General features: G+C 41.7%; 1 long non-coding RNA gene across 10 annotated transcripts in view; it reads left to right on the forward strand.

Annotated features, from left to right (window-relative positions):
* The window catches only part of LOC147598696 (uncharacterized), a 52,863-nt gene extending 30,888 nt beyond the window's left edge, over nucleotides 1–21,975 (forward strand). For 8 of the 10 annotated variants that reach the window (XR_015260264.1, XR_015260270.1, XR_015260269.1 and 5 more), the window contains 2 exons: nucleotides 1,856–2,060; nucleotides 4,899–6,279. This is a non-coding gene — a long non-coding RNA (uncharacterized LOC147598696). Of the gene's footprint in view, nucleotides 1–1,855; nucleotides 2,061–4,898; nucleotides 6,280–20,424 lie in introns of those variants that run through there. The other 2 variants (XR_015260268.1, XR_015260273.1) reach the window with 2 other exon arrangements.
* The last annotated feature ends 659 nt before the right edge of the window (nucleotides 21,976–22,634 follow it).

The raw sequence follows: 22,634 nt of genomic DNA on the forward strand, positions 1-22,634 counted from the left end.
CCAATTAGATCCCCTCCTTTAACTTTTTTTTTCTTCTCCAGACTGAACGAATTCACATCCCTCAGCCTCTCCTTGCGTGTTCAGATATCTTGACAGTCCACTGCTGGACTTGATCTAATTTGTTTATATCCTTCTTGCACTGTGAGGAGGGAAAACGGTCCAAAAGTGGAACTGGGTTTTAGTTTTGGTTAGTATTTTCTGTTAGCTGTCTACTCTGTTTACGTCGAATATTGACCTTCTTGGAAGTGCCTGTTTACTAAATGCACTGTGCCCAGGTCATCCTGTCCCATTCATTTGGCTCTCTGTGATAGCAGTACAGTTAATTGCCTTTTTTTTTTTTTTTCTCATTGCTGAACTGACTGGATCATCCTGGAGGTGCTGAATTTGTTTTCTTCTTTGACAAAGTGCCTATACTCCTATAGATTTTTACAAAGGAACAAGAAAAGTCTAGGAAAAAAAAAACCCAGAAGGAGTGGAAAGCCCTCAATTTCTTTTTCTATGAATAATTTAGTGCCAAGTTAACTGAAACATTTGAAAAAGAGATTTTTGGTGCCTAGCTTCATTAAACCCTCTATCCCCAAATGTATTCTCTATCAGCGTCAGCACCCAACACTTCATCTTGTCCCAATCACAGCAAAGGCCTTGTGGAAATAAAATGCAGGGGAAGGGACAGGAGAAGCAGATTATTGTTGCCATTATGCATGTCTGTGTGCGTGCACGTGTGCTCTATAAACTTACAGTGAAGGGGGGAAAAAAAGAATCTGTATGAAAAGAAGGAACGGAGCCCCAAGCCACGTCAACCTTCCAAAACATGCACTCCTTTTGGGGGTACGAGCCACTCTCTGTCGCGTTAAAGAGCGTTGTGCCACATCCAACCCACTTCTCTGGAGCCTGGGTTTTACTCAGAGTATTATGTTGTTCTAGTCTACTAAGCTTTTAGAGCACAATGAGTGGGACCTCCTTCACTTGGCAGTGGTTTCTGTCAGCGATCTGTCTTCTGCAGCTATTTCCGTGGGAAGGCCCTCCATCTGGTGCTTGGCAGGGAGGGGAACTTTCCTCTCAAATGTTTTTTTTTTTTTTCTCTCTCTCCCCCTGTTTAAGGTATACCCTTTGAAAATCTTCAGCTTCCAAGATTTATTTTTGCACAGGGTACATACTTTGTTTTACGTGGTCTGGCTTTCTGTTCTTTTAACAAAACGCCACCCCTGCGCCCTGCTTATCCTGGCAGAGGGAGAAGAATGCTGTTTGCTTTAACGTTACCTTCGGTCTCAGTATGCAACAGGTCAAAAGATGTGACAAGTACACATGCTAATCCCTTTCCCTTTCAGTTAATAGAATAACACAGATGGGAGAGTTTACATTGGGATCTGACACTCGCTCCAAGCTGAAGTCAAGAAGGAGATGGGTTGGACGTGGCCTTTCAGAGCAGGGCAGTCACTACACAAACTGCACTTCCCATTCAGCATCAAGTTGCTCCCGTCATCCGAAGCCCCATTTACTTTGCGAAGAATGCTCCCCTTCCCCTTCTACTCTCGTTTTGAGAGTAGTAGGTAGAGTTGGATAAGACTTTGAAAGCTTTTTTAGAATGAAATATTCCCCACGAATCAGGGATGTTCAAGTGAAAAAATGTCCATGTTTTCCACTGAAACACCACCATTTGTTTTGAAATGGTGACTTTTTAAACATTTGGCATTTCTGAGCTTTGAAATACCACATAACAAAATAATTCCCACTAAAACCAGATACTTTCTTAGAAATATTAATTGGATTTCAGTAAAACCCAATATTACCAGTTTTGTCTTGTATAATCAGACTATTTATGTTTCATTTGATTCTGTTTTCTGTTTCTTTGTAGCCTTCAGAATATATCCTCTGACATTCTGCATGACATAGTCCATTTGTAAGTTTGCATGCCTGAAGATTTGCCACTTACATTATTCCTGCAGGAAACACACAGAAGAATAAGACTTAGGATTACACCTCTGACGGGAAAAGCTGCAGTGATGACTATCTGAAAGGGCAGATCTCTCGCACGCCAAATACCACTTTCTTCCCACCAGGTACGTACCACTTCACAACGTCCTTCATGAGAACCTTCTGCCAGCTCCTCATGAGGGAGCAGGTTTCTGGTTACTGGGAACTCCTTAAAATTAAGGTTTTAAGGCTATCACTGTAGTGAGATGAATATCTAAGATATATTCTTAGATAGACATGAGCCTCAGAGTATAAATCTAAACACAGAGGAATTGTATTTTCTACAATTGCTTTTTATAAAATCTCAATTCTATTAACAAAGCTATATAGTAATTAATGAAAATAAGATTAGAAATGCAGTTAAAAACATAATAATTTTTGCTGGAAAAGACACATATCTGCACTGAACTTCCTAGAAATGAAAATAATTCATTTGTATTAGAAACTGTGCCTATAAGGTTTGCATAACCACAAATGTATTGCTCACGGTAAGCACTCAGTGACCTGCTTTCTGACTAGAGAACTAACATTTGTGTTTGAGAATCACTGCCTATCTTTTTAAATCTAGTTTCTTTCCAAATGTGCAGTTTCAGAGCTGCTTTTTCACATTGCTTTAGACATTTTCCCACAAATTTTGTGGCAGATAGAGTGTACCTCTTTCAGTCTTCTACCTACCGAAACCCATGGTAACTCATGCTTGATTCAAAAATCAAGATCTCAAATTCAAAATTCAAGATCTCTATCTCTGTGCTAGCAGCATCTGTAAGGCTCATTCATGCTGCACAGATCATACAGAGGAGAGAGAAGAGCAAACTCACTTGAAAGAAGCTCAGAGCCTCAAATTTAAGTGAAGGGTCCATCTAGATCAATGGAGAGATTCTTCCCCAGAGGGAGCACGAGGAAGACTAGCTTTAGTGACTAGGATGAGGTGAGAGAGATCCTACGATCAGGGCTGGTCCTCAGAGTGGCTCAGATACACAGGTCAAGATTCAGAACATCTCAGATTGGACAGTTTTCTGTGGTTTTAGCATTGGAGTGATGCTGGTCTTTCTTTCCGGTTCATGCATGAGATGGGCACCTTCAGGGGAGCTGAGTGTCCCTCCAAAGCTCTGATCTGACTTGTGGAGGTGACTTTTTCCCTACTTTATAGAAAAACTTGAAACAACAGCATTTTGAAAATCACAGGTGAGTCAAGGTCATGATTCCTACATAGGGACCAACGTTCCGATTGGTTCTGGTGGAATTTCAGGCTCCTTACTTGGGGCAAGGCACCTAAGTGCTTTTTGACCTTTACCCTCTGTTGTAATTTCACTTCTGACTTCTTGACTAAGACCTCTAGCAAGAGAAAGCAATTAGTGCCCATCACAAGGAAAGCTTTTGCCCACAAGAAACACAGTTGAGACCACCAACCGTTTTATTTGTTTTTATTCCAATTTCTGCTGATTGAGAGGCTCATGAGACACATCTCGTTTCCCTGGAGGTCCCCGGGGAAGCAGCGGTTAGACAATCCTTTTCTAGCCTGCTTTGGGCAACGCTGGTGGCACAGCACTGCACTTAGGTCGCTGTGCTGGTGGGTCTCTTGGCACAGGCAGCTGCACAGGTTATTAAAGTCTGCCCAAATTAGGTCTGATTCAGTGCAATAGGCAGCTTATTTCAGACACCAAAATCTTGTTGTTAGATGGTAAACAATTTAATTTGTTACTCAGCACCTGATTTCAACAAGTTACCTAGAGGAAAATGGCTTAGTGTCCTGAGCTATGGGTTGTGAAGAATTAAACAGAAATCCCTCGTAATGGGGATGATGCTAGAGAGGCTCCATTGCGGGTGTGAGCCACTGTCCTGGCCTTTTTAAAAATAGCTCCCTATACACTGTAGTGCCAGATGGAGGTTTACGGATCTGTACCTGTCTGCAGACCTATGTTTTTACATTTCAGATGTCTTTGCATTTCTCTGCGCTGGGTTATGCCCACAGGTATCGCCCAGTGCAGTAAGTAGCATCTAAACTGCAGCATCCTTTGGCTAATTTGAGCAGGAATTTCGGTATCCCTTGGAATCCCACTCCTCCCTGCTTCCTCCAGTTTGAGGGAGGCCAGTAATTTGCTGGTGGCCGTTTAACCTCAGGAGGCCTTTTCGCCTTCCCGTCTCCTACCCCACACAGCCTAAGATGCTCTTGCCAGCAAGCTGGGCTGAGGCTCGCCTCATTTCCTCCCCTGTAATTCCACTCTTTACTTGGAAGAGAAAGGCGGCGAATAGATTAAACTTGCTCCTTCCGCTGTGGCCAGTCTATCAGTCCTTCCTGTGTATGGGAACACAGACCAAGTCACATCAGATTCCAGTAGTAATTCAGATAGAGACAAAGCCTTCGCTTTAACTGGACCTTGCGTATGAATATCTCAAAAAAAAAAAAAATTACAGTTCTGCCATGTAAATAAAATATAACACATCCACCTTCAAACCATCCATTCTGTACTTAGGACTTGCCTTTACTGATATTATTTGGAGTATTCCCACTAAGTTTAGTTTGAGCTGGATGATCTTAGAAATCTTTTTTTGACCATGTAATTTACGATACTTTGTCAATTTCTTTAATTCAACCTATTTTCATATAAGAAAGATCTTCGCTTCCTAATGCAGTATGTGCAGCAGAGACCTGATCTCTTTAACCTGACAAGCCAGAAACGGTTACAAGGTCATGTCCATAACAAATAAGTCGTAAAATCTTGTTTTATGAAAATGTCTCATCTATCCAGAAAATGTGTTTTCCTAATGGGACTAAGGCACAGCATGAACACCAGTTCATTTAAAGCGTGCAATTAAATACATGTGTGTGTAGATTATAAAACTATTTGCGAAAAACAGCTAGAAGATAAATATCCAATGAATTATTTGTATGTTAAGACAGCCTATGTTTATTCTCATTCCAGAGATCGTGTGAGTGATCAAACCAGATTTATAACAAAACATTCATTTTTGGACCAAGAGAATACAGTTTTCCTCTGCCACGATGCCTACAAAAGGAGCTGGCAATGCCAGGGAACACGATGTGCTGAGACTATTGCTTACCATAGTTGTCACATAGATCTCTCTTATTTCTTGTTTGTTTGTCTCTCTCTTGTCCTACATTTAGATATTAGGTTCCTTGGGCAGAGTGTGATTTGGCATTTGTGGTTACACAGTCATTATTCCAAAGAAGCTCACAATTCGGGACCGAATGATGATGGTAATAGATATTGCATGTAAGTCACAAAAGAAAGCTCCACAGCTGAGCTTGAATTTAAAAATGCAACATTATAAAAGGTTGATGAGAAATAAGTCATGTTACGGAGTCATGTTTAGTTCCTCTTTCAGTCCCTGCTGTATGACAGCCTGATGTATTCCAGGGAAGAGGTGACCACATGCATCTAGAAGTTTCCTCCTGGTGATATCTCTGTGAGTGCTTATCCATCCCTGGACATGGCAGAGAACATCAGGTCACACGTTTAATATTTCATGTGACTTTCCTATGAATCATATATCCTTTTGTCACCAGAGCATCCCATCTCATCACTCACTTCCAGAGAATTTAGTTGAGTCATTGCTCCTGGGTTTCTTTTTCCTTGGCACGCTACTCCTTCTCTTCATCTGATGCCAGTCCTGCCTTATTCCTTGGCACCATTGTGATACCTGTATGCTTTTAAATGCCATTTGCTGAGCCTAAGTGTGCCATTTGAATACAATCTGGACAAAGGGGAGAAAGAGGTAGGTTAGAGTGGCACCATTCCTGGAAGACCAGCAGGAGATGGAAAATGTCCATGAATTCAAGGCTGTTTTCAGGCAGCCTAAATTCTACCTGTGTTCTTGTGCCTAATGTTATCCACAAGATATTCTGGATCTTCAGAGTTGCCAAACCAACAGGAAACCAAAGCTGAACTAGGAGAATTAGATGGAATACAGCTGTTGGAGGCCACATGAGTCTATGTCCTTTGCAGTTGTGGAGCTTACTGGCAAAGCTATGTGAATAATGGACTATTTTTGTTTTCTGACAATTCTGAAAACATGCAGGGTAAATATGTGTAAAGAACTTTTTGAGTGTATTCAAAGCAATCTGTCTTTATAAAGTGTGTGAACTGAAAAGCTGTCAGCCTTCCTTCTTGGGCTGAGTGAGAAGTTTCGTTTCATTTTTGTTCATTTAATTGTTTTTGTTAATTTAATTTTCTTTAAGCTTTAAATAAAAACCCCACAAAATTTGAAGTTTAAAACTATTAATGAAAGATGCAGATGTTTCCTTTTGGAAATTTGAAAACTAAACATTAACAAGGTTTTGAACTGTTTTCATTGTTTGAGATGGTTATTTTAAACCACTAGATTTTGACAGAGCTAGCACAGAGCTGGGGAATAGTTTGGTTTATCAGAAATGAGATTTTGGCAAAATCTTTGCTATAACACTTTGATGAGCTCTAAGCATCAGTCTTGCCTCTTCACCCTCACTATGTAAACTCTTTGAAGCACTACTGAAGACAGTACGTGGCTTGACTCAAGGTAATGTCTGTAATGTTGTTTGGTCATATACAAGTAGAGAAAAAGATATCATCATCTCCGTTGCTTGGGATTTTTGACTTTCTAAGGGTTTATAATGGAGAACTGTTCATATTACTGTCAGAAAGGCAGACATTCTGAGGAAAACAGATGTAATTGAAAAGGGAGTCTATGCTACAAATGACAGAGGACGGTGTGTTTCATATTTCTGCATGGGATCGTTTTGTCTCGGGCAGCATTGGCCAAATTGCTGAGCTGTGGGTTTATACTGTCTCAGGTGCTCTCTGCAGTAAGATGCATGTTTTTGCATACAATGGAAAAAGGTGTCTGCCCATCTGCTCCCAAAGAAAGAAATAAAAGTCCCTCCCACTTGCAGAATGTATGTTCATCTGTTGATCCTCCTTGTGAATGGAGAAAGGCAGTTAAAGTGGTGGAAGCAAGGTTAATGCTTGCACCTTTACTCGGAAATAGGCCAGTGAAAAAGAAATAAATGACCACAAGAAGTGGAATATGATCAATTAAAATTTCTTTAGAAGAAGGAGGCTGCTGGTACTTCTCCAGGATCTCAGGGCCAAGTCCAGGTTCATGCTCACTGTCAGGTTGTACTTCACTGTGTAAGTCACAAAGGCATCTGGAAAAGCGATTCAGTGAAATAATTTGCTGTTTGCCTAGGATCACCCACAGATGTCCCAGGACATCCAAGAATGCAAAATTATTTCTTTAATAAGAGAACGGTGGCACTAAATCAACAGCGAGACATGTCTTGTGCATGCGATTCTCATGTGCAATTCATATGCTACCTGTTGAAACCGTGTCTGGAAAGCAGAAAGTCAGTATCTGACAGACCTCAGTTGTGACATGAGAGAACTTAGATACTTGTGGTGCATCTCAGTGCCCACTGCACTACTTTTTTTTTTTTTTTTTTTTTTTAACACTTCACACAATATTGTGGGGTTATTTTCCTTTCCCAAGCTGAGAAATTTTCTCTTGGAAAGTATGATTCCAAGTAGATTAAGGAAAGAACTTCTTTAACACCTTTCCCACTCCTTTTTCCTGCTTAAGGTGTTTTATCTTACCTTGGTATCCTAAAGATCCTATGAGTACGATCTTTTCACTTATACTTACCATTGGATGTAAATACGCACCATGATGTGGTGGTATTTGGCAAATAGTGACTTGTAATGGTGCAGTTTTGAGTAAAGAAAAGAAAAAATATATTGGGCCAGATCCAGCCTTTAGGAGAGCAGAGCTGTCTCTCTGCAGTGGTTATAGTGACAAACGTAAAACATTTGTACAAAGGGAATGTATTAGTCACCAGCTGTTATTATAAGCCTTTCACATTATTTAATGACCAGAGTAGGCTCTAGGCAGCCAGGCAGGGGACTATTTGGCCCCTAAGTGCCTCTTACAGCCTTGTAAAACCAGGGCACGATGTTACCCTCTCTTATCGATAACGCTACTTGCGAAACAAAACATTACTGGTATTTGGCTTGCTAACCATAGATGCAAACCGCTGCAGAGCTTGAGGGTGTTTCATTAGAACTCCATTAAAAATGAACAATCAAGACTTAAAAAAAATCAGAATCCGCAGAGCAAAGCCTCACAATATAAAACCTATCCAGTCTCCTTTGCCTTTCCTGTGAATGTGAGCATGTGTTGCTTTTAATTTGCAACTCTTGCAAATTCTGCCATTAGGAGTGGCAGAATACTTTAATTTATTTATCTATTGATTTAAACAGAGTTTTAAAACCTTGCACAAATCTGAGCACAGGCTTGTGAAAGAGAACTAGAAAAGGCTCGGCGTGGTGGTGTTTTGTTCTGCTTTTAGATGCAATTTTATCCATTGCTGCAGCTGGCTGTTCCTCTTTTAACAGCCAGGCTCTTCAGACCATGTGCTTAGGATAGCTTATAAATTGCCAGGCTAGATAGAGATGATTGTGTCTGGCAGAATGTCTTTATGGTGTTGGTGGTAAGGAAAAGCATATGTAATGCTATTGAATGCTGCTGGAAATATGATAGCTGGCTGGTGCCTCGTGCCATCTATGATCCAAGTGATGGTGGTTCTGCAGTGACAGACTCCTTGATATTGAGTTTAAACTATTTTCCCTTAGAAGTGGCAAGATTGATGAATATCTGAAACAAACTTTAAGAGAATTTAAGACAGATGAGGTTTTTATTTGGAGGTTTTTATTTTAACTCAAGATTATTAGGGCTCGGGGTGATTAAATCTGAAAGCGCCTCTGATCTGTCCTAGCACCCATTGTGGTGAGATATCTACATGTAGCCGCAAAAGAAAGGCCAGTTAAAAGATGACAAAAAGGAAAATAGGCAGTTGTTTAGATATATTGGGAGATCAACACAGAGTTTTGAGGGTCCACTCTCATCAGGAAGAAGATGAAATGCAAGTGAGATACTCCACATGCTGACACTCAGAGATCTCAGGGAAGCAAGTGGCAGTAAACTGAAGTCATCAGGGACCCAAGTTCAAAGCAATGGTTTGATACAGCATCCATATTCAGCACAGAGAACCTCAGCCTTGCTTGTTCAACAACCTCAAACTAATAAAGAAGTTTCTTAACTCAGTAACCACCATTTTCACACACTACTGTCTCAGCCACACAGCAAATCATCGCCAGACAGAAGGGGCAATATTCTGGTAACTTTTCCAGTTAACTTTACTCACCCAAGCTGTGTTTGGAAAGCAGGTAGATACAAAAATTCATAAACATCTGCAGTGTTGGGATCTTGGGAGCGTCTGAGACCGTTTTCTTTTTAGCCATCTTTCTTTCACTAAGCTGAGTTGAGAATTCAAGATCTCAAATACTTGTCAAACAGATAACTTCAGCATCTTTGGGCATGTTCTTACTTAAATCACATTGAAAAACTTTGTTAGATCTTTAGTCTCTAAGGTCTTACTTGTTTATGTGCAAACAAGTTAACATTTTTAAATGAAAAGTCAGTTGTACTAGGAAAAAACTAGGAATTATGGTGCCTCACTCTGCTAGTGCTGTATGTAACTCCACTCGGCCTTTTTTAATTACTGCTTCCCTGGGTTAGGAAGCCTGTTGCTGGGGGAAGATGCAGAGCATGCTGTGTGCTGTGACCTCTCTCCTCCGGCGGTGGGACAGGGGCTCGCGCCGGTGACCGAGCGCGCTAGCTTTGTACTGCATTGCTGATGAAGTGAAGGGATCGTGTGCTGCTGGCTCTGAAGTGAAAACAATCACTGTGAAATCTCAGAGCTTCCTTAGAAATGCAAAAAAAAATGGGGTGGGAGCATAAGTTAATTGTGCTTTTACACACTGTTATACTTGTCACTGTGCCAGAGTCTACATTTCTTCCAAGGGTGAAATGAAAACTCCAAATTCATGTGGTTATGAAACAATTTCAGTATGAGCACTCAGTGAAGAATTATAAAGTGGGAAAGGCACAGTCCTGTGTCACAGCTGGTTGAGAAGGCTCTGAATTGATCAAGGCTTCTTCCAGCTTGGAGGAGCATTCTGCATCTGTGTATTGAATGTATATAAGGTACTACAGAAAAGCTGATTTGTTATGACATTTCTTTGATTAGGAGATGATGCAACTGGCATCACCATCATTCCAAGAAATCTCATTTCTCTGCAATTGGAGATTTAGGAAATTAATCTGGTTTGCCCTGATTTACACCAGAATAAATTCATACATTGGAAACTGGGCATGGCAAGAAATCACTGGCACTGCAGGTGAATTTCTAGAGAAATAATGATCACAGTGGGAGAGCTTGATGAACAAGGACCAAACACTGTTTTCTCTCCTGCAGTAATGAAGTCTGAGGTACCTGAAGGCCTTTGTAAGCTAAGCTGGGATCAACCCTGCTTTGTTTTAGTCCTGAGACTGAGGGAGTGCAAGATCATTTTAAAATCACATTATTAACGCTTGTGATTTCATCCTGGACCACGTGTACTTCATAGAGACTGTAATTGCAAGGTCAGTCCTGATTTGCATCGCCATGAAAGGAGAACCAGTCACAAATAAGTGCCTCATTCAACAAATGGTATTTTGCTTGTTTGTGTTATTAGAGATGAGTCAAGGGGGAAAAAATGCAGAAGGAGAGGGTCAAAATACCCTGAGGCTACATCTAAACTGGAACAAATCCATATTAAAAATGTGAGTGTGCCTAAAGTTAGCACATGCAAATCTACTGTTTTAGATACATAAACTCACATCCTGAAAGATGCCTCGTAGCCTAACTCTCACTTGGGTGCTTAACTCCCATTGATAACACCATGTGCTAATTCAGGCACCCTGGTTTCCATGTAATGTTCTTACTACGGAGAACAGTTGGTCTTGAGGGAAAACATTTACATAGATGACAGCTATTTTCAGGAAAATGAGAAGTACTGGGTGAAAAAGGAGGTTTTGACATTGTGTGAAAGATGAGGTTTACACACAGTAGTTTTCGCTGTGTGTGTGTAAATGGGAGATTTACCATATATTGATTCACACACCATTTGTAAGCGTCTGATTTATTTATTTAGAGAAGTATGGAAACTATGGTTTGAAAAGCAGTTTGCGTAACATCTGGTATGTCAACAATCTAACCTTTCCATTTACTTGTTGGTGAAAATGTCAATGTAATGAACCTGAACTCAGCACTGGTTTACACAGATTTCCTGGCAGACATAGCAGTAATGATTTGCATGTCAGTGCAGGTGACATGTGCCCTCCAGTTCTGAGTAATTTACGCAGCTAAGAGGTAGAAGAAGGGTAGAGCACGTGGCTGGTTCCTTACGTACTCACGCTGGCAGTACAAATTGTGTGTATTTGTGTGGTGTGAAAACGTTATTTTGTTTTAAGTTCCAATTTTTTAAAAGCAGCCTTTGATTTTTCACTGACACTCCTTTTTTTTTTTTTTTTTTCGGATACATGGAAAAAAGGTAAGAGAAAAATTGCAGACCTGAAGGTGACTTTAGATCCTGGCAGTGTGTGATCCGTGAGCCTTCCCTGGGTGCACTTGTTTCAATTACCTTTACAATTTATGTGTTTTCTACAGACAAAGATGTTGTGCTGGGCTGTGGTAGAGGAATCTAGTGGATTCTTGATTGCTCTTAGTAATATGCCAACGGGAATGACAACAATAATATATTGTTTGCACCTTTTACATTACTGCCTGTACAAGATAGGTCACACAAATCACCTAGCATTTCTTTCACTCCGTGACTCACTGCTTGACACTTTTGAAGTAGGAAAGTAGTAAATGCTGTTGATATTGAATGGCAAGAAACCTCACTTAAGCGTAGAATCAAAGTCCATTGATAGCATGGGGTGTTCCTCCTTGAGTTTCGCAAGTTTAGGCCTGTGTAGAGAAGTTGTTGCCCAGTTTCTCTCACCAAACTATCCATGTGAAAAGGCAAGAGACCTGATCTTATGAAAGTGCCTCCAAATACATCCGTCAGCCTTGAGTTCCAGTACCTGACGTGGCAGAGGTGGTGGGCTGAGAGGGCTGCATGGTGCCCGCAGGACATGGCCTGCATCCCTGCGCGGTGCAGCTCTTCTCCCCTGCCCTTTGCCTGCACAGGGGAAGAACGTGGGCTGAGAGGACAGGATATCTCCTTCCTCCTCTGCCTGCTCTCCTCCCATGGCTCCCCGCCCCAAAGACTTGCTTTGCGGTTTGGATTTCAATCAAGTTAGCAAAAAAAGGTGAAAGAGGGAAGGAGACAATTACTTAACCACTTTGCGTGTGATTTTTCTTTTTTGATGTCCCCTTTTTATTTTTTTTTGCTTTAAAGAACTAGATGTTATCTGTTTCCCATTGTTCTGACCACAGTACCCAGTTTGATTTGGGTGGTGTATGTCTGTATGTGTGAGAGAGAGGGTCACAGGGAAAGCTTTGTGCATCTGTTATTATCTGATAGTTTTTAAAAAATTTAAACCATCTAGGACCTCACACTCACAGCTAAGAAAAGGAAATTTCACCAGATTTTCCAGAGCTTTCAATTTTGTGGAAGATTTCTAGTATGGAAACTGAATATACAGACTGAACCAATGCCAACCATTTGTTAAAGCTTCTAAGTTTTTTTTTTTAAAATCATTCTGTTCTACTTGCTACATATATTTTCTATTTGTCAATTGTTACTATTCCCTTTATAGCATTTAAAAAATTGTTGTCAGTGATATTTTCCTTCTAATCAAGTTGGCCGAGCTCCAACATGGGAGCCTGGAGCACGTCCAGCACCCTGGGCGGGATGCATGCCCCAGCCCCTGCAGTTCCTGGGTGGGAGTTGGTGCTGGAGCAGCGCTCCTCCATGTCTCCATCAAACCTGGTTTCCACTTCAGGGAAATGCAGCCCGGAAAGGATCTGCAGTGACATCCAAAAGGTATCCTGACTGGGGTGCCCAGCATGCAAGATTTGCAGTGGAGCACCCTTTCTCTGCAGTCTAGGCAGATCCTGAGGTACTTCAGATTTCCCAAGATTTGATGATCTGATTTTTTTAAGAATTTCTTCAAAAATCACATTAACTCTTTGTGTGACAGTTCTGACTATAGCCCTATTTAAGCAAAAAGTTTTTTATTAATAGATGACATACTTTAAGCAAATTCTTTTTTAGCCTGGGCCTTTTTAGCAAAATGAACAAATTTAGTGTCTTATATGGCAGATAAGATGCACGTGAAACTGCGTATCAGAAAGCCTCTGTAAAGGTTATGGGGGAAAGAAAGGAAGTGGTGGAAGATATAGAGCAGGGCAAGGCAGGAGAGGATAAGACCGATGAGAAATACATGTATTTGTGGAGAGGTAATGCATAAAAATCACTGGTCCCACAAAGTAAATATAGCCAAGGACCTTATTGGCTGATGTTGTTTTGTGGGTTGTTTTTGGTGGTTTTTTTTTTTTTTTGTACCTAAAACCTGGTGCTGAAATTTATTTATTTGCTGCTTAGCATGGGGGTCCTGCGGAGTTTTCCCTCCAGCTGTGTCGCCTCAGGACCCCGTCTGACTGAGGCTCTGTGTAACATCACATACAGCACAGAGCAGTATTTAGCGTTCCGGGTGCACTTCCACCACACTAAAATCAAGTTGAGTTCTCACAGGTCATGTTGCTGGCTGAGCTGGTACAGTCCTCTGAAGGTCTTTCCCCTTTTTGCTGGGCAGTCGTTCTTCATCTGGATTGGAAAATGAGGATACAACTGAGTTGAAGCCCTAATCCCATCAAATTTCTTTGCTGCGCAGCCAAAAACCTGCTTGACTCTCTTTCCCTCTACTGTATTTTTCCTGCAATGTTAACGTTCTCTGCTTCTTGTTTACAGAGATGGAGGCAACACATTTGACTGCGAAAACAAAAGTACATAACTGCATCTACAAAACTTGACGAGAGACATGCAGGCTTTTTTCTGTGACCTCTGGTTTCTCAGCTTTAGACTAAATTTTAGCTTCTTGGCTTCAGACTTCTGGAAAGATATGAAGCCTTTCAGTACCCACTTGACCTCTTTTCTTCATTTTAATGCTTGTTTATCTTTTATGCTTTTTCATGCTCTGGACTATTAACAAAGCAAGAAAGTGCCTCTCAGGCTACAAAACAAACCCACTGTGGTATCATCTAAGCCTCCTTCTAGTGCACAGACAGCAGTCGTCCATGTGTGCATGCAGTTGGCTTTTGGTGGATACTGATTCTCATCCATGGAGGACAGAGCTCCTTGCTTTTATGTTTTCAGAATTGCATGAGGGCTGAAGGCAAAGCCACTGGTTAATGTGCATTTGGAGGAAAAGCCTAGCAGCCACCTCTAAATGCCCTGGGAGGTTTCTTTCACTTGTGCTGTGAAGGAAGGAGCAGTGAGTAGAGTTTGACTTGACTGGAAATGAGGTGGGAAATAGAATAACAAAAAAAAAAAAATACATAGGGCAACAGTTAGTTCAGAGGAGAGACTCATATGGGGTTGAGTTTCGTTTTAAGGTTCTGATTTATCTGAGCTGAGCATGGCATCAGCTGAAATTCAAAACGAAACTAGGACACAAACTTAATTGCAAAACCAGCTGAAACCACAGGATGCAGTCACAGAAAATTCTCACTCGTTTGAGGCTGGCATAGGGTTTCACTCTGAGCTTCAGCAGGAGGTTTTGGGGGCCTCAAAACAGATTCAGGGAGTTGAAATTCAGTTGCTTTCCCAAATTCAACTCTGGACTAGCAGAAGTATTGATGGGGATGATTAGAGAGCATCCACGTGAGTAGGAGTGATGCTGGCTGGCACGTTGCTTTTCCACCTAACAGTGGGATTTGTAGGGGATATGTTGTAACTGTTGGTGTAAACAGATACCGTCCCCCTGACATACTTCTGTTCAAGACCATGACAATGAGCGACACTGAAATGCACAAGGTCAACAGCTGTTTCTATTGCAAAAAAAAAAAAAAGAAAAAAAGAAAAAAAGAACCAAGAACCTCAGACCTACTGAGACCGGCCAGCCGCAGCGCTCGCCCTGCTCTAATTGTCAACTGTTGATGGGCGATTCCTGGAAATAACCAGGGAGAGAGAGAGAGGTCTGTGCCCGACATGAACAGACTTGTGGTTGCATTGAAAAAGCCAAAACAACAGCTTAAAGCCAGTCATTCCAGCAGTATCGCTCCCTCGCCTGTCTGCTGCTCCCTAAGAGAATGTCTTCTGCTACATTTATTCTACTTTGGATTTTGCCTCTCTTGCTTCTGTACTGCTTTTGTCTATAAAGACAGACTTTTTCTGATTCTCGGGAGCCTGAGGTGTGTGTTTTCCTGTACAAGAAGACAGGGATGCTGTGGAATGGGTTCAGGCTTAGGGAGGTGTTGCGCAGAAGTACTCCCTGGCACGGTGCTCACCCTCAGCTATCGGGGAGATCCTCTGCTGCGACTCCCTCATTGCGATATGGGCAAAGATGTGCAGGGGAGAAGCTGCAGAGTTTTCATTTCTTCATGGTATTTTGGCCAGCCAAAAATTTCTGAAGTTGGGAGACATGTTGCCTTCAGCTCTAAACTGTGTTCTCCTTGGATATCCTGATGGGCATGAGTTTTTCAGGAGGTCCAATCCTGTGCACACTGGGAGAAGCTGAGGGTCCAACGCCAAGCCTCTTTATATCAGAGATATGGTTGCTGCTGAGCTGAGTGGGGTTTTGGGTAGCAGAGAGGTGAATCCTGCTGCTGCGATAGGCAAACCATTGAAACATGCAGGTTTTTCTGGTGCCTTTGGCATTTGGAGTTAGTGGGTGTGAAACCAGACCTTTCACTTCTGCTTTTTGTGTGCATGTTTAGTGTGATGCACGTATGGTGTGGAGTTTTGCAATCGGTAGATTTCCCCATCAGGTTTGGTTTGTTTCTTTGATTTTTACAAGGGATGAACAGGATGTCACTTCTGGGCAAAACATACAGTAGTATATCAGGGGAGGGAAATCCAAGAAAAATAGTATCTGTATGCTGTTTGTCTTACAAGCAAGCACATGTAAGGGTTTATTATTTCTGAAGGCTCTCTTGTCAATTGGACATTGAACAATCATGACATCTGTTGCAAGTTATTGTCCCCCAGAGTAATTTCACACAGTTTGGAGTTTGCTTTTTTAATTCCACCACAGACAAAACACAGATTTTTCTCCCTGTCCCCACCGAGGAATCTCCTGGGAAAGTGCTGCAGACTCCAAGGAGGTGGAGAGGTTTAGCAGAAGGGGATATTTGGGTCCTCTCCACCCTACCATGGGTTGAGCAGTGAAACTCCCAATTCAGACTGTGAGAGGGAACCCCACTGAGGTCCATAGGAGATGAGACAATGGTCATTTCATTAAAACAAAAAAAATAATGCCGAGTGCAAAGTGCAGCTCCAAACCTTCTGAACCATCCTGGGCTGCATCGGGGATCCTTGTGCTGGTGTTCGCAGGTTTGCGCGTTGTTGACACCTCCCATGCTGCTGCTGGGAGCCGGGAAGGCCACAGCCAAGTCAGCTTTCCCTTTCAGCCCATCCGCCTTTATCGGAGGAAGAAATACTGTCTGTTTGTTTACATGAGATATTAGTCTGCCCCTGGAGCACCAGGTCACTGTAAATGTAACACAAGCCCTATTTCCTGTTAGGAAAGGGGAAAAAATATGCCTGTGAATTGTCTCTGATGTGCTGCCAATTGTCAGAGAAGATTCAATTTGGTAGAGAAGTACTGTGCTCTTAAAGAGCTGCACTAGCGACAGAGATTTAGGGCAGCTACTCCTGCCAGGAGTGGGAGATTTGTCTTTGATTTCCATAAAACCAGAGTTGCGACCGGTAGCAAGTTGCCCCTCTGCGTTACTCAAGGGAAAGCGAAGGGCTTGGAGGGGAGGTTGAGGCAGTGGTTCAGGTTGATGGCACCATTGTGGGACCACGAAGGGGAGGCCTACACGTGGTTGGAGGGCAGAACCTGCAAGGAGGGCTGGACAGGAATTTGGGATAAAGCTGACAGGTGCTGGGCAAAGCTTTCTGCCAATGCTCCCCTACAATAAAGGAGAGATGCCATTTTCTTGTCACCTAGCCAATAAGCCAAACCAGAAGAGACAAGAAGTTTCTCTCTGTGTGTGTGCGTGATGCACACACGTGTTCACTGCTAATCCAATAAAACCAATATGTGACCTGTGGCATGACCCAAAGCTGCTACAATAAATAGTGCTATAGATCACTCATCTATTTTGCTTTCTTTTGCATTTCCTGTATCAAGGCCAATTTCAGCTGTTGTCTAAGCGGCGTATGCCTTCCACAAATGCAGCAACGTGTGGACAGGCAAACTAGATTCCCCCATTTGGTCTCTTTTATGATAGAAAAAAAAACACACAGCCCCCAAACTGACAAGGAAACAGCTCCCTTATTTTTTGTTATGTTTATTGCAAAGAGTGACAACATTTAAACTTAGGCCTGGGTAAAGGCCCAGTGCACTTAAGTAAAATTGATGTTGAAGAGTAGGCCAAGAAAGATCCTTGTGTTCAGAAACATTCATCCTCCAAAGCTTTCTGTGTCAAATAATTAAAAGTAGTCTATGGACTATGTCCAGTGAAATTGTCCATATGTTAACTGGATAGCAAACAGGCACTTTGCAGCCTGGCATTCTCAGTGTGCTCATGTGCCAATGGTGAACCTTCCACAAGAGAGACCAGCTCTTTCATGCTAGCCATAGTGGCAGAGCTAATTGTTAAGTAAAAGCTGTATAGTCTGTAAAAATAACCTTAAAGAGGCCTAATTTTTTTTTTAGCGTACTATTGCAGCAAACAATAGCTTGCTCAGTGATTGGAAGAAGACCAGAAGAAATGCAGAAAAGCAATTTTGAAGAAGGAAAAGGATGTAAGGCATGCTCTTTTGCCATTTGGTCCCTACTCCTAGGTGTTATTATAGAGGTGGTGAGGTGACTGGGTGTGATTTGGCCAGCGCCTGGCACTCTCTTTCTCTTACAGGTTGAAGGAACACTTAAAACTCTATCTGTCAATCTATGGACGCTTGCCCTGGTAATGTCTGAATATCTGAACCAGCTAGGGCACGCCTAGCATCAGCAAAATGATCCTCCCTGCAATCCTTTGAAATAGGTAAACTCCTCCTGTGCTATGGTCCAGGCTTCCAGGCAATGCCCTGGATATTTAACATGTTCTCTCCAGCCATTCTTAAAATTCGTCAAGGTTTTTCCCAGAGCACTGGAGCTCAGCGGGATGGGTGAGACCGAGCAGATCAGCCACTGAATTGCAGTGTGGTGGTACGAAGCTCCCGAGCATGCTCCCGTGGCTGCCCCGCAGGGATCAGCTTTGCTCAAGAATTCCTTGTTCTATGGAAAGTACAGAAACTGCTCCTACTGTAAATGCATATTTCAATCCTTCTTGCGCTGTGCCTCTGTGTTTCAGAGTAATGCTGCTGCAGGCAGGGGAAAAAAAAATCAAAATGCATAATTTTATTTCATCAGACATTGCTTAACAGAGATGTGGGGCCAGAAGTCAGCACCACATCCCAAACTGTATGTCTGCAAGGCTTGTGGCTTCTCCATTAGCCATTGCAATCACCGTGTTGTGCCGGTCTCTCTTTGTCCCTGTCCCCCTCTCTAATGTTTGCCATCCTCATCTTTGGCTTTTGATACAGCTGGTTACCTGATGGTTTCTCTCTTGTTCCTTCAGCCTTTTGCTGGCTGCCTCCTAAGTATGTGCCTGCATCAGGCTCCTCATGCTTCCTCTTGTTGCATCGCTGCTGCAGTATAGTATATGTGTGTATATGTAGTACAGACATACATATTTTATATTCTTATGCTAACATTGAGGGAAACGTGATTGGGCATCACTTTTGCACTAAATGAAGATGGGAGGATATTATCAAAAAAGGAAAATTTGGGGAAAGTCCCCCTTTTTCATCTCCCTTTGCCTTATGTTCTGAAATTTCCTTTAGAGATGGCTCCTTCTTTCCAGTCATCCTAAATCCTATTAATCCCTTTTTTATTTTAGTGAATTGAAAAATATGCCATTGTTGCATAGTTTGAAGTTTGAGATCCACTTTGAAAGGGTAAAATGGACTTAATCTGTTTCTTGTGTGATAAATCCATTTTAAGCTTCTTGGTGTGTCTGCACTGAAGATGTCAAAAGTTAATGCTTTAAAATCAATGTAACTGATAGGTATTTTAATATGCTTTCTAGCCTAACACTCTAAAATACTTCCTACATTTACAAACATATATTCACAGAACACCAATACTGTTTAGGATGTAGGTGGGCATATCTGAAATGCCCAGGGAAAAAGCATCTGCTAAAATAGAGTCATGAACTGCTGGGAAAAATAACTATTGCTCACCAAATCTAGGATCCAGTTCATGGGGAAAAGATAATTTCTCCTGAAAACACCTGCAGGCTAAAGTTTATTCCCCTTCTGTCAGTCTGAGTAACAAAGTAAGAATGCTATAATAAATGGTAGCAGGGGCTGAAAAAGATGTAAGAGGATGGAAAAGAAATCATTAATTCACTGCCCCAACTGGGCTGCATCTGATGGTAGCCAGCAGACACCGGACTGCCAGCACATCACTTTTCTCCACAGGTTTATCTCCTCATGTGCACTGTTTGTTATGAGGGGTTTTTTTTGTTGTGTTTTGATTTGGCTTTTTTTTTTTTTTCCCATCCAGCAGCTCTGAGTCTTGTCCCCTCTGTGAAAAGACTCAGATCTCTGATCTTATCATCTTTATCTTCTGCAAAAGTAAGTATTTCCTAAAAACCTGCCTGGGTTCCTTCCCTGACCGCGATCCGCTGCAGCTCCGTAGGTAGCCTATGGAAAACAGTTTAACAAGGTTACCACGGTGTCACACTGAAAGTAGCCAGCAACTCTTTTCAGTTTATTATTCATGCTGTTAAGTATGACCTGGAAATTTGTATCGTTGTATAACCAGATGTCACTTCCTTCAATCCCTACAAAGCAACTCTTTTTCTCCCCTTCCTCCTCCTCCGCTGGCTAGCGGAGAAATGAAAAGCCCACAACGTGAGTTCATGCTCCTGACAAGATGAGTATTGTCAGGAATATACAAGCTGTGGTTTTTCCTTTCTGCATCCTGAAAGTGAAGAAAAAAAAGACCTTTGATGTATCCAAAGCTCTGTTATTCTTTTTTCTTCTTTGAGCTAATAAAAGGTATCATTATATTATCACACTTGTGTCCCTTCCATGTTTATCCTGGCCCATATTCTGCTCTGCAACAACAAGAACATAAAACATCCCATGAGAAACTGTAGGTTAAGTTTATTTGACTTTTTTTTTTTTAACCTATGTTGTAATCAGGATTGTTTTGCTAACTCCGTTCACCGAGGTAGTTTTTGGTAAAGGCTAAGATTTGCTTAAGTGGCCAGAAAGAAAATACGTATGACTGGTTTATGCCTTGCCACCCTGAATTGTAATGATTTGTTTATTATGACTTTGGGCATGTTTTATTGGTGACTGCAGAGGTCACAGCCTTGCATTTCGAACCTGTCTTTGTGCTTTACAGGTTCTGGGATTTGAAACCACAAGCCGTCGCTGAACTTTTTGGCTGCCTTAGGGACCTGTGACCAAGCAGCCAGACCAGGTCCTCCCCTCTGTGCTCGGTCTGCCAGCAGCAAATGTGTGACATTGGCCTTTGACCGGAGGTCTTCAAAGGAGAAGATGAAAAAGAGGAGGGTGAAATAGCCCCACCATAGTGGACTCTGCTCTCTTCTCTCCCCTTTCCCAGCCTCTTGCCCTTTTCAATGTTCTTAAATTCTAAGCTTTCTAGTCAATCTTTTCTTTTAGAAAGAAATATGTAGGGCAATAAATATGTGTCCATACCCCACCTAGAAAATATTTCAAAGATATGCCCAACTTCTGTAGTGGTGGGTCCCATTATAGCAACTCAATAGAAAAGACTCACCATTCTAGAGATGGAAAAATGGGTTTGGGATGTGACAAATGCTTTATTTTTACAAATAAACCAGTGGTGGAGCAAAGGTGACTTCACTTCAAGAGGGTTTTCCAGCCTCAGACTGCTCAGTAAAAGCAGTAGCATTGCCAGGTAATACCTGGAGCAAGCTTGGAAAGATTTGAGGCAGATTTGCTTTAAATCCACTCAAACAAAGGGGTGAAATTTCTCATATAAAGCACTGGGTGAAGTGAGGGATGTTAAGGTACACGAAGAACAGCCATGCACTACTTGTTGTGCTGTTTGATTTAAAAGCTGAGCAATTATGGTATAACACAAACATGTATTTACTGCAATCAGAGGAATTGCAAAATTCCACCCTGGCTGCTAAATGTTCAGGTGTTTTACTGCCATGTGTTTCATGTACGGCTTGCATCAGGGGTATTCAAAATGAGCTAAGTCTGAAGTTCTTTCCATGCTTTGTGTGTCTATAGCAGATGCCAAATTCAAAGCAGTACCTAATAAGTGAATTCTTGTTAGCCTAGTTGGTTTTACCTACTTTACAGTGGGGAAAACAGAGGCCCAGAGAATTCTCAACCCACTCAACCCACAGCAACCCCCAGGCTGACGATTTTCTGCCACTGGCTCCTAAATTCTCTCCATCTAGTGATATTTTATGTCACTAATACTAATGGTGCAGCCATTCCCTCCCAAAACAAATATTACAGTGAAGCTACTACAACAAACAATCCCTGTTGAGCAACATTAACTGGTAAATCTCCTTCTAAGTATTTCTAAATGCAGTATGGTCAGTTTTATCCCTCTGTTGGAAAACTCCTTCCATTAAATACCAGGTTTTTTCCACACCTCGGTGGGATTGGTAAAAGAACTGCATTAGTCTGTAAAATCACCCTGGGGAGATTCTTGTTTGGTTCTCACTCCCAGTTATTTTGTCTTAGGTAGTGTGGAATAAGCTACTGAGGACCAGCCCTTTGACCTCAGTCTTTTTTTTTCCTAGAAGAGCATAAATGAAGCAAAACTGTCTTTCCTAAACCAAATGATCTCTTCAAATGTGGAATTAATACATTATAAATACAATGAAAACACACTGTCTTCTTGCCAAGATGTATATTTTTTCTTCTGTGTTTTCTGATGTTATTTTTGTCATGGTCATTTACTAAATATATATACATTCTTCTTATTTACTTCAGTATCCAGCTTCAAGATTTCTTGTGGTTTCCCCAGAATTACACAAATAATTCATAGCTCAGCCCTTAGAGAAAAGATATAGCTGAAAGGCACCCGAGGGAAGAGATCACCCCACAGGCTCCGTGAGGGCAGGTATTGATGGGCTGTCAGTGCTGGGCTCACTGGAGAGGTGTGGGGATTGATGAGGAGAATAATGAGTCCTCCGACAGGTATTTACAGATTTTTGGTGCTAAGAACTTTACTACTGGTTTCACAAGCACATAATAAATGAAAACCAAACCGTGTATAGTCATATGGAAAAGTAAGCAGCAATTTATAAATGAATAAAGCGAATAAGGTTTAAAACATCAAGCTGTCCCAGGGTGTGGACTTCAGAAGAAGGGAGAAACTAACTAGAGGGGAATAGGCATAAAACCTGTTGTCTCCTGAGAAGACATTTGGGAACTCAGAATGCAAAGGGAATATGGTCTACTACAACAGGGAGGTGCAGTACTGTGTAACAATGAAAGCTTTTTTTGGTACAGATTGGAATATTTTCACATTTGCTCCAGTTCTTTCTGCCTGATAATGGTTGTTTGCCCATCAGCCCGCAATGGGAAAGCTCTTTCCACCAG

This window comes from Chlamydotis macqueenii, chromosome 16 (genome assembly GCF_036417535.1).
Source record: "Chlamydotis macqueenii isolate bChlMac1 chromosome 16, bChlMac1.mat, whole genome shotgun sequence".
Taxonomy (NCBI): Eukaryota; Metazoa; Chordata; class Aves; order Otidiformes; family Otididae; genus Chlamydotis; species Chlamydotis macqueenii.